We start from the raw sequence: 16,967 nt of genomic DNA, 5'->3' as shown, positions 1-16,967 counted from the left end.
TACATATTGAGTTCCAGGACAGCCAGGACTACACAGAGAAACCCTGTTTTAAAAAACAAACCAACCAACCACACAAACAAACAAAACTGAACAACAAAAATCTCCCAAAACTGTGGTAGTGCTTGTCTTTAATTACTACACTCTCAAGGCAGAGACATGGGGATCCCTAAATTTTGGCATTTCTGTTATACTGAGTATGTTTCAGGACAGCCAGGGCTACACAGCAAAAATTTGTCTCTAAATAAAAAAGAAACAAAAACCTAAATAAAAAAGAATCAAAAGGGAAAAACATCAATCCACATTCAAATCAGAAACATCAGAAAAGACTAGATCACTCTAAAAGCCAAGAAAATATGCCACGATATTCTTTAAGGCCTGAAAGTAAATAGCTATCAACCAAGATTGATATACTTGGCAAGTGATCTCTTCAATTCAATAGAAAAATAAAAAATTCAACAAAAGCACAAAATAAAACAATTCATGGTAACCCATCCAAACACTACAGAAAAGCCTGACAGCAGCCCTATAAATGGAAGAACAAAGGTAGTCTCAGCCATAAGGACACAAAAATAATGCATTTCATGAGAGGAGGTGATAAAGGGAAGAGACAGGAAGAAATTGATCATGTCAACACAGCCAACCAACAAACCCCTAACATGAACTGGGAAGGAAAGAACAGCAATGAGCCACACAACCAAAACATGAACCAAGAAGATCATGACAACAGCAAGTCACTATCAATAATCAAGTTTAAAAGACATGATTCTTATTAAATTAAGGTATCATAATCTGGCTAATCCACTCTAAACCTTTGAAGATGCAGAAGTACATCATCAGCGGAGGTTGTATGTATGAGTCAATGTAATATAGAAAGTAGAGACATTTACTGATTAAAGCTCCACACAGAACTTTTAACAACAAGCATTACTGTATAGTGATTGTGTATAGGTACCAATTAGGTCTGTCTTTTATATGTTGGGTGGAGGGTAGAATTAAGAAGAGGACACATACTGAAATTTTCTTACTGACTGTACAGAAGAGCAGACACCAGCACTGCTTTGACATTTATCCCAGAAACCAATTGCAACTGTGATATGCCACCAATGCAACATGAGCACAAGTGACTCATGCCAAATATGCCTGGCGTGTTCACTTGCATAATGTTCAGGAACTAGGTTTGAATGATGCTAATATATTACATAAATTATAAATAATACAAAAATGTAAATGGCTTCAATTCACTAGTTAAAAGTCACAGACTAACTGGCTGGATCAAGAAAAATACCATTTGTGTGTCCATCAAAAACTTCTCATAAACAAGAACATCAGAAATTAGCAGTCATAGGATGGTGATCAGCAGGTCAAGTAAGTAAAATCTGTAGATGTGGCACAGCAAGACTCATCTGAAAAAGTGGACTTCAGACCAAAATAAGTCAGAGAGATGAAGAAAGCCCCTACATAGCCATAGAGGGTAAGCACTGGGCCTATGGGTGTGTTGTGCCCATTTCGAAAAAACCCCAGGGACCACCAAGGACCCGGTTTTCGATGCAAACATATAAGGGTCCTTTTATTCAGGTTCAACCTGGGCCTCCACATGGCAGATGGGAGGAAATGTGGCAGTAGCCACTAGCCCAGGTGTAGAGGGATTTTATAGGGAAAAACCAAAAGCTGGGAATTGGCAACTTGGGATTGGGTAGAAGGGGCAATGTCAGGGACCAAACATGAACCATGGAAAAGTACTAGCTAGGCCAGAAAACAAGCCACAGGCCCTAAACCAGAGACCCCCAAAGATAAAGAACATCCCATGGTCAGGTAGCATAGCAACAGAACATTGGTCCCTTACCAGTGACCTTAGCACCTAGAACAACATCCTGCAGCTTCACAACCTGCACATCCCCCTTCAGCTACACTTCCCCCCTCAGCTACACGTCCTTCCTCAGCTGCACATCCTGCAGGTCCTGCACCCCTTTCCTCCTTCCTGCCCCCTCCCCCTCCCATGCTATATAAGCCTTGCTGAGGAGAATAAAATTTGCAGCTTGATCAGAACCCTGTCTTGCTGTCTTCCTTCGTGTCTCTCGTCCCTTTCATTCTCACCCATAGGTGGGTCGCCACTATTGAGACCCCACTGGCCGGGGCAGGGCAAAGTGAATTTTTGTAACTACTGGTCTAGAATTTGGGCGCAAAACCACAACCCGCTGAACAGGATTATATGGACTGCTCAGCAGGATTATCTAGATAACTCCAAGGGCCATAAACCACAAACAGGATGTCTGCAGGAGTATCTCCTTTCCTTTTAAACAGCAGACAGGATGTCTGCAGGAGTATCTGAATCCTGTTAAGCTTTCCTTTAAATAGCAGACAGGATGTCTGCAGGAGGATACTACTCTGTATTAGTTCAAGTTATCATGGCATAATCCTGAGCCTGTAAAGTTAAGTCTAGGCCTTCACAGGTGCAAGGAGCTTTGGAGCTCCAGTTCAAAAAAATAAACATTAAGTGACATAAATTCTCACATAGGATCCTAATCAGTAATGATCTGAAACTTCAGTGGCTCACTATGACTTTAGGAAGCCTTCGCAAACTAAAATCTAGCAAAGAAACTTCAGAACTAAGGGATTCTGCAAGGCTCCAACACTTATTTTGGCAGGAGAATCCCCCCCACACACACACACACCAGGAATGCAAAGTAAAGCAGTAGACACTTAGAGAACTCATTAAAGGCAAACAATGAAATCTTCTTAACACATGTAAAATTCATATTCTCTACTCTGAGCCTTTGCCTTGCCTGCCAATAGTGCTGTCCCATCAACTCCCAGCATGGTGCTGTTCTGCATTCCCTGTCAGTCTTAAACATATGCAATCGCCCATGAAGATTTTGTTTAAATCTTTCCATTTTCCTCCTTGACAGTCATGCTCTAGCCTATTCCAAATGTGGAAGAGGGAAGTATTTATTTTTTAAATTTTCATTTATGTCTTAAATAACTTTATTGTTCTTAAACATAGTACTGAATGTAATGAAATTCTGAAAGACTTAGAAAGAGGAATATTTGTGGATGGGAAAGTATAAGCAGCTCTCTGAGATGGAAGTTTCTGGTTCCTAGAAAACACTTGAATGGAAGTGATTGGAAAGTAAGAGCATTGCTATCTGAACAGGACCAACAGAGGAAAGAAGAGGACCCAGTGTGCTACAAAGACTAAGCTCAGAATCAGTTAAGTGAACTCCCAGCCTTAGAATACCCCCATCCCTAAAGGATAAAGCTTTACTCCTCCTCTGAGGTTCATCTTGTCTTTCCTTGACACCCAGTCCTTTGTCCTGGGGAATGAACTCTGTAAACCCTAGATGACCACCAGCATCACTGCTACATCCACTTCCCTTGTCCCCTCCTACTGTCTCTTAGACTCCCACTTGGAGCCTCCTGGTTTGATGTCACCTGTATTTTGTCACTGTATAATTTTCTGCTTCTTTTCATTTTTCAGCCCTCTGCTAAGACCTCTTGTTTTTTTTTTCTCATATCCTTTTCTATTTCTATGACCAGTGGCATTCCTCCACATATCTATGTGTGTATAAACATTAAAATGTATGAACTGTATATGAGAAAAAACACACAATACTTGTCTTTCTGAAACTCGAAAGGAAGTCATTTTTGACTGAACCTCTGCCACCAGAGAGCTGAAGCATTTTGATATTCAATCTGAGCTCCTGGCTGCCCTCTAGTGCTTATGAGTTAAATTGTGAGAATGCATATTGTCAACAGTAGCTATATTTTCTGATCTGAACTTACAACTTTGTGATAATCATGGCAGGAGGATTCAGAAGGAATGTTGTGGTGTTTGATCCACTGCTGTCAGATGTGACAATGATTCATTTAGGAGTGCCAAAGATGATTCCTGGGTTTTCTGGGCTGGAGAGCAGAAACTGCTTAAGATATGGGGCTCAGCCTTGTTACCCAAGGTATGGTGTTTTTCTCTGCTTAGTGTATTTGTGTTTATATGCTGCCCCTTTTGGTTCTCCAGATATATCCTGGGAGGTAAGAACAAGTCAGTGATGGAGTGAAGCCACCGTAGGAAACATGGCACAGTGAGCTCTTGTCATCTTCCACTCTGCCTCCACCCCTCCAAGGTAGTACAAGGTTTTCCGATGGGCACCAAGACATGTGATGGAGCACAGACACCTGGGAGAAGCTGGGAAAGCTGTTTGTAGGATGCACTGCCAAGTAGATCTCAGAAGACTCCCTGTGGGTTTTGTCTTGTGGGTAGACACTGCAACCTCAGTGAGTGCCTGCTGGTCTTCAATGGAGAACACGGTAAGCAGACCCAGCAAGTGACTGAGGTACTGGAGCTACTGTGCTGTGTGATTTCCATGTGTTTTCCTGTTTAGTGCTTACTGGGCATGCCAGAGTTCTTGAAGCTTCCCTCCTTGAACGTATAGTGACATTCCAGAGACAAAAGATTTGGATTAAACTTCTGGACCTATCACTAATTAGATGAGGGGAATTTGGTAGACTGCTTCATAATTTCCATGCCCGATTTCCTCATCCCTATTGTGATTATTAGAAATATCTACTGCAATGTTCTTTATGGTGGATAAATGAAATTATGGTTGCCAATGATTAGCAGCCTGTGCCAAAAAAGTGTACAAAGTTATTTAGAGAAGGGGAAGTTGTATGTGTAAGGAAATGAATACCTTGTCCAGTTCCACAAAGTGCCTGTAACACTAGAGCTTTCCCTGGACTCCTATTTAGAGACTGCCATCAAGTCTTACTGGAAACTGAGTTTACTGACTTAGTGTAAGACACACATGTGCTTGTCTGCATTCATTTTAACTTTCTGTTTAGTAGAATTCTCCCAAGAGAAGAGATCAAAATACTAAGAAAAATCTCATTTTTTAATTCATTGTGAACAAGAATGTGTTTCCTTATGACATTTTCATCCACACATATCGTTTGCACATGTTAACCTCATCCCATTTCCTTGCTCCCATCCCACTTATGCCAGCCTTCTCTTCCTCCAAGTATTCCCAGTCTACAACCACCCCTCTCTTGTGTGTGTGCAGCCTACTGAGTCCATTTGTGTTGTCCATATCTACATGTGTTCAGGCATGACAAAGCAGGATTGGAAAAACCTATGTGATCTTTTGTTTCTGGAGGAAACATTTCTACTTCTGTCATCAGCTTTGACAATCTGTAGGTCTTCATCTAGAAGTAGAACCGTGTAGACTTTCCCCACCCATGTTGCCATGTCCACTGGTGTTAACATGATGTTGGTTTTGCTCAGGAAATCATGTTTTTGAGATTTGTGGGGGCATTTCCCTTGAAATGTCTGTAGGAACCTGTGTAGACACAGGCTTTTTTTTGTCCTCTGGCTCTTACAGTCTTTCTGCCACCTCTTCTGTGATTGTCTTCAGTCTTAGGTGTAGGGGTTACATTTCTGATGTATCAGTTGGATTTGTTACCATATCGTCACTTATTCTTTGTATTTTGTCTAGTTGTGGATTTCTGGCCTGTGGAGAACAAGATGTACACAGAGTTGTCTTTGAGGATTGTCATGATTGCTAATAGGTGCATGGAAGTCCAGCCTACTTTGGGTCAGAACATCCTAAAAAGATGGTCCTAACTTGTATAAGAAAGCTAAATGAGTGTAAGTTGACATGCAAGCCAGATGGTAAGCCACATTCTCCTTTGTCCTTGCTACATCTCTTTGGCAGTAAAGTGCATTCCTTTGCTGGAGGTAATGCTGTATGGAATAGAAAGCAAGCCTAATATCAAGTTTATGCACTGATTCCTGTGGTGATATTTTATTTGTGCACCCTGATAAAGCTTATCTGGAGATCAGAGGGCAGAGCTAGCCAACTATATTAAACATAGAGATCAGGCAGTGGTAGCACATGCCTTTAATCATAGAATTCATGAGGCAGATATCCATCCAGATCTCTGTGAGTTCAAGGCCACCCTGGGATCAGAGCCAGGTGTAATGGCACATGCATTTAATCCCAGCACTAAGCATAGAAGTCTGGAGGTTGCCAGGCGGTTGTGGCGCACGCCTTTAATCCCAGCACTCGGGAGGCAGAGCCAGGCGGATCTCTGTGAGTTCGAGGCCAGCCTGGACTACCAAGTGAGTTCCAGGAAAGGCGCAAAGCTACACAGAGAAACCCTGTCTCAAAAAACCGAAAAAAAAAAGGAGTCTGGAGGTCTGTACAGATAGACAGTAAGTGATAAAGCTGGGTGGAGAGAGAAATTGATGTAGCTGGATAAAGAAAGAAAGAAAGATGGCATAGCACAGAAGGTATATAGGTGTGGGTAACAGGAAGTAGCTCTCTCTTGAGACAGAGGAGTTGGTTAGGTAAAGTTGGTTGACCTATTCTGTTTCTCTGACCTTTCATCCCAATATCTGGATCCAGGTTTTTTATTAATAAGATCATTTAGCAATTCATGTTATGTTTTAGAATTAATGTCAAGTCCTGACTGGAGTAGTCTGTGAGGCTGTATTCTCTGAACCAGTTGCCTTGAAGCTGATCTGGATATTGGATCATCTGGAGAACTCTCAGGGGCTCTTGGATGATCAAACCATATTAGCCTGGAAGCAACCAACAGGTTCTCATCTTCTGTGGAAAGAAAAGCAGAACTTCTCCCTGCCTCTGCCATTTTTCTTCCTGTTTCTTGCTGTGAGATGTTCTGTATGGCAAATGTGTTGCTGATTAGTCAATAAATAAAACACTGATTGGCCATTGGCTAGGCAGAAAGTGTAGGCGGGACAAGGAGGAGAATAAAGCTGGGAAGTGGAAGGCTTAGTCAGAGAGAGACACTGCCAGCCGCCAAAATGACAAACAGCATGTGAAGATGCTGGTAAGCCATGAGCCATGTGACAAGGTGTAGATTTATAGAAATGGATTAATTTAAGCAAGGTGTAGATTTATAGAAATGGATTAATTTGTAAGAATAGTTAGCAAGAAGCCTGCCACGGACATACAGTCTGTAAGCAATATAAGTCTCTGTGTTTACTTGGTTGGGTCTGAGAGGCTGTGGGACTGGCAGGTGAGAGAGATTTGCCCTGACTGTGGGCCAGACAGGAAAACACTAGCTACAGTTTCTCTCCTTGGATTTCCTGCCTTCCACTAAGCTACCTTGCCATAGGTCAAACCTGCTTATTTCTTAACCAATGGGAACAACATATATTCCCAGCAAAATACAGAAAAACATCCCACAGCAGTTCATCATTTGATGTTTGGAAGTCACTCATGATTTTCTGAACTCTAACAGGCTTGAACATTTCCAATTCTCTTAGCACATATATCTTCTCTTGTAGCCCTAAGCTGATTCCACTCTACTTGCTGGTTGTCCCACAGTCTTAGCATCTTCAATATGCTTGAATCTCTCCACTGCTATTGAGACTGTACTTTCATTAATGGCCTCTCCTGCTTCTCACCATGACTCCTTTAATCCTGGGATCTCCACTGAGGCTCTGTCTACTTTTACATCATTATCATGCTATTTTAATTATTATACTTTTGTAGTGTATTTTGAAATCCATAATGGTGATAACCTCCCTCAGTATTCTTGTTATTTAGGTGTGTGTTAGCCTTCTTTAGTCTTTTGTACCTCCATATACATTTTTAGGTTGTTTTTCTTTCTATGTTTGTGAAAAATAGTCTTGAAATTCTGTTCATTGTTCACATGAATTAATCATGTAAAAGGACTCTTCTACCAAAAAGCAGTATGTAGATATGATACAATCACAATAAAAATCCCTGGTATATTCTTAATTAGTTTCTCTTTCCTGCTCTAACAGTACTAGTGTTTAATGTCTTGTATTGAGATAATAGATAAATTTTTAATTAATTTTGCTCAGGTTGACAAAGGTATAGTTTTATGCTACTACATAGAGCTATCTATTTTTTCCCAGTATCATTTAATGAAAGTGACTTTTCACCATTGCATTGCTATAGTTATATTGCTTATGAGTCCTCAAGCATAATTACATTGGCCTATGTGTCTCTTTCATTAGAGTAAAATGTTGTTTTGTTCCCATGATGGTGTCCTAAAATTAGATACCAGAAATTGTGAAATCTCCTGCCTTACTATTTCTACTTAGGATTAACTTTGACTATTCTGGGTATTTTGTGATTCCATATGGTACTAATGCTTTTATATCCCTGTGAATTATAGTAGTGGGATTTTGATAGTGATATTACTGAATCTTTAGAATGTCCTAGGAGATAGGAACCCCATGAACACAGGACTCAAGGGTCATATGAAATCAGGCTGTGTCCTGGACTACCCCAGCCCAGTGGATGCCACAGCATGGCACCTATATACTGGGCCTCTTGGTATTTATTTAATGTATTATCCTGTCCCAAGGCCAGAAGCAGGGTGTAACTAGAATTTTCCTGCCTGGCCCACAGTCAGGACAAATCTCTGACACCCACCAGTCCCACAGCCACTCGGACCCAACCAAGTAAACACAGAGACTTATATTGCTTACAAACTGTATGGCCGTGGCAGGCTTCTTGCTAACTGTTCTTATATCTTAAATTAATCGATTTCTATAAATCTATATCTTGGCACGTGGCTCGTGGCTTCCTGGCATCTTCACATGCTGCTAGTCATGGTGGCGGCTGGCAGTGTCTCTGACTCATCCTTCCACTTCCCAGAATTATTCTCCTCCTTGTCCCGCCTATACTTTCTCCTGCCTGACTACTGGACAATCAGTGTTTTATTTAATAAGCAATCAGAGCAACACATTTGCCATACAGAACATCCCACAGCACTTCCCCCCTTTTTTTTTTCTTTTTCAAAAAGGAAGGCTTTAACCATAACAAAGTAAAATTACATATAATTTGGGAATTTGGGCATAGCTTCTCTTACTACTTCCTGCTGGAAGGGAGCGCTGTATCTTATGGGGACACAAAGAAAATTTTAGGATTATGGAATAGTCCATGAGGCTGTATTGTCTGAGCCAGTTGCCTTCAAACCATTCTGGATGTTGGATCATCTGGGCCATGGTGTCATCGGAGACCTTTCAGGGGGTCTTGGCTGGTCAAACCTGATGTATCTTAATCTGGAACAAATCCATAGCCTCTGGCTTTCTGTGGGAACAAAAGCAGAGTCTCCTTTCCAAAGCAACACATCCTTACATCCAAATTTTGAAGTCAAGGTATCTTTAAAATATACATATTGGTTTAACTCAACATCTTTTATGATCAAATGTTTTTCTGCAGTTAAAAATCCCAAAGACAACCAAAAAAAAAAAAAAAAAAAAAAAAAAAAAAAAAGCCGGGCGGTGGTGGCGCACGCCTTTAATCCCAGCACTCGGGAGGCAGAGCCAGGCGGATCTCTGTGAGTTCGAGGCCAGCCTGGACTACCAAGTGAGTTCCAGGACAGGCGCAAAGCTACACAGAGAAACCCTGTCTCGAAAAAACCAAAAAAAAAAAAAAAAAAAAAAAAATCCCAAAGACAACACAATCCAGATTCTCTGTGTAATATTCATCTTTACATGGCTTATTTTGTATATTAATTTTACTGTCTCTTTAAAGACTTTATTTTTTAAAACTATGTATTTGTTTATATAACTGTATATATCACCTTTTTTGTCTCTTTCAAGCCTACATATATTTTACACACATTGTAAACTATTACATCTGAATCTGTCTTATTGTGAATCTATTGCTTTAAACTGCAGCAGCTGTGGCTGCTGGCTCCGCCCACCTCAGCTTCCCAACATGGCTGTGGTACATTTTGGGCCAGCTCTGGGAGCTATCGTGTGTCTATGCTTCTATCCAAGCAGCGTACAGCCCAGAAACCTCTTTTTTTGTTTTGTACTAGCAAAGGCTAAATCCACCATGCAGCTTAATGTGCCACTTGCAGAGGCCTCATTCCCGCCATACTGCAGGTCAAGCACGCATGCTATGAACCTGCCAGTAGCTCCAACCAGCAGCTGCCGCTCATTTGAGAGAGACAATTAGGAACTGTTTTTAGCTCCGTTTTAGAATCTTTTTTCTCAGTTTTTAGGTGGAAACTCTTGCCACCACGTTGGACACCATTTGTAGCTGAAGTTTTCCTGCCTTGCCCACAGTCAAAACAAATCTTTGTCACCCGTCAGTCCCACAGCCACTCAGACTCAACCAAGTATACACAGAGACTTATATTGCTTACAAACTGTATGGCTGTGGCAGGCTTCTTGCTAACTGTTCTTATATCTTAAATTAATCCATTTCTATAAATCTATAATTTGCCATGTGGCTCGTGACTTACCGACATCTTCACATGCTGTTTCTCATCATGGCGACTGGCAGTGTCTCTCTGACTCAGCCTCCACTTCCCAGCTTTATTCTCCTCCTTGTCCCGCCTATACTTCCTGCCTGGCCACTGGCCAATCAGTGTTTTATTTATTGACCAATCAGCAACACACTTGACATACAGACCATCCCACAGCAGCAGGGGTTAAAAAGAGTGTTATCCAGGGCTGCATGAGCACCTTCAGTATGATTGGAGCTGTAGATTAGCTCTCTAAGAAGTTCCAAGGTGTCTGTGCCACATTTCTAAGCCCACCAGAAACCTATGATAACATTTCTCCTGTCTTCAGAACAGGGATTCTCATTCCTGGGTTGCTATGGCTACACACAGATCTAGAGCACACAACTAGTATTGCTAGGGAGACATCACAACTTCAGGATGGCTTCATAAACTCCACAGTGGATTCCATTGTTCCACCAAGGTGAGCACAGTGGCCAAGAGGTGTTCTGCTCAAAGTGGGGCTCCCAGGCCTCAGCACTGACATACCCTGGATACTGTGAGAATGGTAAATCCTCAGGCCCTGAAACAGACCTGTAGCTATAGTTTTCTGGTCCTGCCTGGCCCGAGGTCAGGGCAAATCTCTCTCACCTGCCAGTTCTGCAGCTGCTCAGACCCAACCAAGTAAACACACAGAGACTTATATTATTTACAAACTGTATAGTCTTGCTAACTGTTCTTATATCTTAAATTAACCCATTTCTATTAATCTATAAGTTGACACATGGCTCGTGGCTTACTGGTATCTTAACATCTGCTTCTTATTGTGTTGGCTGGCAGGATCTCTCTGCCTCAGCCTTCCACTTCCCAGAATTCTCTTCACTCCTTGTCCCACCTACACTTCCTGCCTGGCTACTGGCCAATCAGCAGTTTATTTATCAATCAATCATCCACAGCACAGACCCCAGGCTCCCAGGAGAACACACACACTCACAAGTCCTGTACCCCACACACAAGCATCACATACAATTAGGATGCCCAAAAATGCAGATAGGTGGCACTGTTTCAGAATATAAAGAATAAGAACAGAGAGGAGCAGTGATGAGCTTCAGACCTTACAGCCACACCCTGAGATTGATAAATGGGACAAGGATCCTCCAGCTGCTTCGTGGAGCTTTCAGCACACAGTCATCTGCTGGTCAAGTACAAAGACTCGCCACAAAACCACAGGACCTTACATGTCCCACAAGCCAACACCTGTCAAGGCCTCTTTTAATGTATGTTGAGAGCGCACACACTACTGTCCCTATCCCCAGACTGTAATTCAGGTCATAGGCTCTGCTTTTCATTTGGAGGAAGCAGAATAGCCTGTGTCCCCATCTTAAGCCTACCAAGGTTCCAAGTTCTCTGTCACCAATGCATTCAGGATAATTTGTTTAGGTACCAGGACACCCTGGAGGATCAGCCTCCTGTTCCTCAGGAGAGCTTGGCTTGACACTGTAGGGTCATTATGGTCATCAGAGAATATAAGGACTACCTGTTGTTCAAATCCTTGTTGGTGTAACTGGGCATGATTCCAGACAGCTCAATTCACTCATATGTTATACTCTGTAGCTGAATGGTGAGATCCTCCACCTTTTTCATATGCTGTTCTTGCTCAGTGAAGGTGCAGAGTTGCTATGGTGCCTCCCCAGTAGTCCCTGCAGGTAGATAAAGACAAGTGAACTTGTATACTTGAATGTCATAGGGCCAGAAGAGTCCATGCTGAGTCCCAAGAGGAAGTCTGAGGAGGAAGAAATGCTAGGACCCCAGTGAAGGCCCCAAAGAGCAGGGCAGCTATCCTCAAATTGGTGTCCATGATCTATGTCTCTGTTCTCAACCACCATGGCTAGGCATGTGCCTCACTCCCTAATGCAGTCCCCTGGCCCTGAAGGCACAAAATAGCCTGGCCATGTAGATTTGGAGGGCAGTGTCACCTTATATCTGATGTAGTACAGGTAAATCCTGTTATCCTAGAGCTTAGCAGGGTCAAGACCTGATCACGTTTCCAGGACCAAAGTATCTGAATGTCTGAGATTTTGGTGTATGGCCAAGGGAGTTCACTCTTTTTTTTTTTTTGCATGATAAATTATTTTTTAAGTGCAATTTAAATTTTTTTTTTAAATTTATTTTAATTTATTTTGCAATACAATTCAGTTCTACATATCAGTCACGGATTCCCTATTAGCATCAGATTCCCATGGAAACTGAAGGAATCCACCAGGATGAAGTGCAGCAACAACCTATCCTGAGTAGAACACCAAATTAGGCATTCCTCTGCTCCTGATGGCCTTCCTTTCCACTCAGAAGGAGATTAAAGAGCTCCTAGAAAAGCAGCTGCAGGATTGACAATTCATGGATCTCTCAAACTAACCATCAAAAACTGGTTACTCTGGATCTTTACAAGCCCATTGTTTCCTAGAAGTTCCCAAATGCCAAGCCCCACTACAGGAAGGCCTAGCTCAAGCTCCACCTCCTCCTGGAAGTACCCCATTCACTGCACAAGACTAACAATTCCTTTCCCAGAACCATTTATTTCTCCATGTTTTGCACTGAGACAAAAGGCTAGCTTCCTTCTGCCTTTCTCTGGTCTCCCCATGTTCTCCATTCTCTCTCTCAAGTAGCCTGCTCAGTGTTGCCAACATGTCTAAGGGCCCTGAAAGAGTACCCCACACACATTTGATGTTCCCACAACACTCATGACATCTTAAAGAATACCAAGGGTTCTCCATAATACAATGGAATCTCAGGAGACATGACTATTAGGGTCACCAGCAGCAGCGCTCACATACCTACTAACTAGATCTTCTGCAATTCACTGGAAGACATATAGCCCTTCCCATGTCTTCCCAGAAACACAATGGAAGACCTTCATCACCTCCTCATTACAAAGCCAGACATCCCTCTCTGCTTCATTAGAATATATTCACTACTTTATGTATGGGAGTTTGAAGACTCACTTCCAAACATATCCCAGGAAAACACTCATCCCTTTCTTGAGATCTCTAATCATTAATATGAGAAATAAAGGTTTCTAGATAATTAAGTCCAGATGGTGGGGAGGGAAATTCAGTTCCCAGAAGGCAACAAGCACATTGTGGAGGATCCACAAGGCTGTTACAATATATTAGTGTGATGGGAAATTGTGGGTGTCCTGTCAGAAAACAGATAAGTCCCATAGTTGATGAAAATTACACCAAAACCAGCAGAATACATTCCAGCCATCATAAGTAAGCAAATGTGTGATCAACTTGTGGCAGTTCAGGCTGGAGGTACTAAGAACTGGTGCTCCCCAGGTGAGTCTTCAACACAAGAGCAAACACTTTCATGAGGAGTCATGGCCCATACTTGTACTCGAGTTTGAGGAAAGATGAATGGCTATTGTGAGGCCACACACAGATATGGAAATGCATTTCAGAAAATCAAATTTGTCATAGTCATGGTGAGACTCTGTAGTGTATCACTGAAATGGTGTTATACCTAGAGCTACACAAAAGCCAAATTAATTGATCTGGAGCCACTTGTGGCAATGCACATGTCCTTAGGAAAGGGGACACAGACAGCTTAAATCACAACACTGATCAGAGCATGAGAAGGGCTGGAGAAAGGGCACAAGAAGAGAGATAATTTGGGTCCTTTTCCCTAGACCTTTCCCAGAGCCCCACTTCACACTTTTGAATTTCCTGGCAGTCCTGAAATAACTAGCACCATGTTTATCCTTGACTGGGGCTTCGGAAGTGTACTTGGCAAACCCCAGAACAAATGAGTGCTGTGGGGTAAACTATGTCCATTTAGATGTTATACCACACTGTCAACCATATTAGACAAGGTTAGGTATCTCAGTATTACTCAATTCCAGAAGTCAAAGGACAACAACACCCTACACACTACCTCATCTCAGTCAAACCTGACAAAATGAAGGATCCTGAGCCAGTGTCTGACAGATAAGATTTGATTCTAGCAGGTTCAGAAAGACCAGACTTGAGTCCTTCCCCTTCATGGATGTTAGTTCTTTCTACAGGGAGGTGGGTATCTCTCAGAAGTTACCTTGTTTCCTTTGTTTCCCTGCACAAGGTGACCCAGGGACAGCCTCCTAAGGCTTACCCATAGCTGTAAAGGATGTACCTTGGCTTCAGGGCCATCAGCCATGTGCTTTCAGAAGCCCAGAGGTAATTGCTACTTTCACAATCACTCAGGGAGCGTAGGGATTCTTAAATCACTTGCTTGGTGCTTAAGACTCTTGTGTCAATGGAGAAGCCATTCAGGGATAGAACATAGTCACCAGTCCCAAAGCCATCCTCACTGACAGCCCAGGATACCCAGAACTGGCAGGAAGGGCAGTCTCTGCCCAGATCCACTGGTTCTAATAGCTCTCAGGCTGAACTGGAGACCCCTGTGCCACCCATGGCTGGGAAGCCAGAAACCTTAGGGGTCAATGGAAGACAATAGCACTCAGTGCCTTAGCCCTGTTAGTGGTTGTGATATAAAGCATGACTAACTCGGGCTTTGCCAGGACACTCTCCTTTCCCTATTATTGCTGGTACACAATGTAAAGGACTCCAGGGGTGTCAAAGTGCAGTGATAGTATTGAAATCTCAGTAATTCTTCTGTGCCTCCTTCCCCACTCATCCCAGCACAAAGGCTAAAGCATTGTCAATTCATGACTGTGTCAAACAAACTATCATGAATCCTTGCTGTGGGTCAGCCCTTTAATAACCCAGAGAAGCAAGATAGTTCTATTGCCTTCCAGGAGCTTCTAATTCCTGAGTCCTAGCCCTGGAAGGCTCAAGGCCATCATATCCAGAAAGCTCCCAAGTTCCTTTCCTGAACTCACTGTGTCTTCCCCAGGAACATTTATTTCTCCATGTTTTCCAGTGAGACCTAGGGACAACTTCCTTCTTCTTCACTCTGATTTCTCCTCGCTGTCCATTCTCTCTCCCAAGTAGACGCCTTAGTCTTAACATCATGCCTATAGGCAGACCGTATAGGCACTGAACAAATGTCCGAGGTTATTTGATGTTGCTACAACACTAGTGACATCACAGGGGATTCCAAGAGCTCTCCAGGATACAATGGAATGTCCAGCAAAGGGCCTGCTGATGTCATGGGGCACAGCCTTTGCGTTCTTGCTAGTTAGTTCTCTCTGAACTGACCAGAAGTTGAGGTTTCCTTTCTAGGAGTCTCTCCTGTGTCACAGGGGAAGCCATTCAGCAGCCCCTCCTTCCAAAGCTAGAGGTTTCTCTATGCTTCATTAGACTCTTTTCACTACTTCACCCAAGGGGAGTTGAATGCTCACTTTATAAGCACTGCCAAAGAATGGTCATTTACCTACTTAATATCCATACTCAATAATATGAGAAACAAAGCATACGAAGAACTTAGGTCAGGATGATATGGAGGATGAGGATTGAGTCCTCTGGAGTGAACAAGCAACTGGGGAAGGCTAAGGTTAAGGGGAGGTGGACATTGAGAATTTGTAAGTGAGCTGAGACTGTTATGAGAACCAAACAGCTCTAGACTGTCCTCTCCACATGCCTTGTGTATTAGTCAGAGCTCTCTAGATTAACAGAAGTTATAAAATGAATATATATATATATATATTGTAGTGGGTAGCCATTCCAGCTTTGATCTGGAAGTTCCAACCCTCATTGAGACTTCGGCAACTGCCACGCCTACAAGGCGGGGCCAAGGGAGGCGCCGGGGGACCCGAGATCTGGATCGGCGGGCGCTCTCTGTTGCGGGACCCTGGACTGGAGAGGTGGACTGAGCAGAGCTCCAGAGAACACCGCTGGACTGTGATACACCTTCCCCAGACTCCGCGACCTACCTATTCCTTAATTTGTAAGTTACGCCATTAAATAAATCTCCTTTTAACTACGTGGAGTGGCCTTAATAATTTCACCAATATCTGGCGCCCAACGTGGGGCTCGAACCCACGACCCTGAGATTAAGAGTCTCATGCTCTACCGACTGAGCTAGCCGGGCTGCGATCATACATGCTGTATACATAATAAATAAATAAATCTTTAAAAAAAAAAGGGGGCTGGAGAGATGGCTCAGAGGTTAAGAGCACTGGCTGCTCTTCCAGAGGTCCTGAGTTCAATTCCCAGCAACCACATGGTGGCTCACAACCATCTGTAATGAGATCTGGTACCCTCTTCTGGCCTGCAGACATACATGCAGGCAGAACACTGTATACATTAATAAATAAATAAATCTTTAAAAAAAAAAAAAAAAAAAAAAAAAAGAAGCCTGCCACGGCCATACAGTTTGTAACCAATATAAGTCTCTGTGTTTACTTGGTCGGGTTTGAGCGGCTTGGGACTGGCGGGTGAGAGAGATTTGTCCTGACTGTGGGCCAGGCAGGAAAACTCTAGCTACAAATGGCGTCCAACGTGGTGGCAAGAGTTTCCACCTAAAACCTGAAAAAAAAGATTCTGGAACGGAGCAAAAAACAGCTTCCTAATTGTCTCTCTCAAATGAGCGGCAGCTGCCGGTTTGAGCTACTGGCGGGTTGCTGGCGTGCGTGCATGCTCGACCTGCAGTATGTCGGGAATGAGGCCTCTGCAAGTGGCACATCAAGCTACATTGTGGATTTAGCCTTTGCTAGTACAAAACAAAAAAAGAGGTTTCTGGGCTACATGCTGCTTGGATAAAAGCATAGACCCACGATGGCTCCCAGAGCTGGCGGTAAGCATACTGCT

The 16,967-nt window shown here is 42.9% G+C and overlaps 1 non-coding gene across 1 annotated transcript; it reads right to left on the bottom strand.

Moving 5' to 3' along the window:
* Nucleotides 1-16,175: 16,175 nt before the first annotated feature.
* Trnak-cuu (transfer RNA lysine (anticodon CUU)) lies at nucleotides 16,176-16,248 on the bottom strand. The gene has a single exon. It is a non-coding gene; the product is annotated as a tRNA-Lys (tRNA).
* Nucleotides 16,249-16,967: the final 719 nt, after the last annotated feature.

The sequence above is a fragment of the Peromyscus californicus genome, unplaced genomic scaffold, assembly GCF_007827085.1.
Source record: "Peromyscus californicus insignis strain IS unplaced genomic scaffold, ASM782708v3 Scaffold_12__1_contigs__length_115047231, whole genome shotgun sequence".
Classification (NCBI taxonomy): domain Eukaryota; kingdom Metazoa; phylum Chordata; class Mammalia; order Rodentia; family Cricetidae; genus Peromyscus; species Peromyscus californicus.
This window is presented reverse-complemented; position numbering and strand designations above follow the sequence as displayed.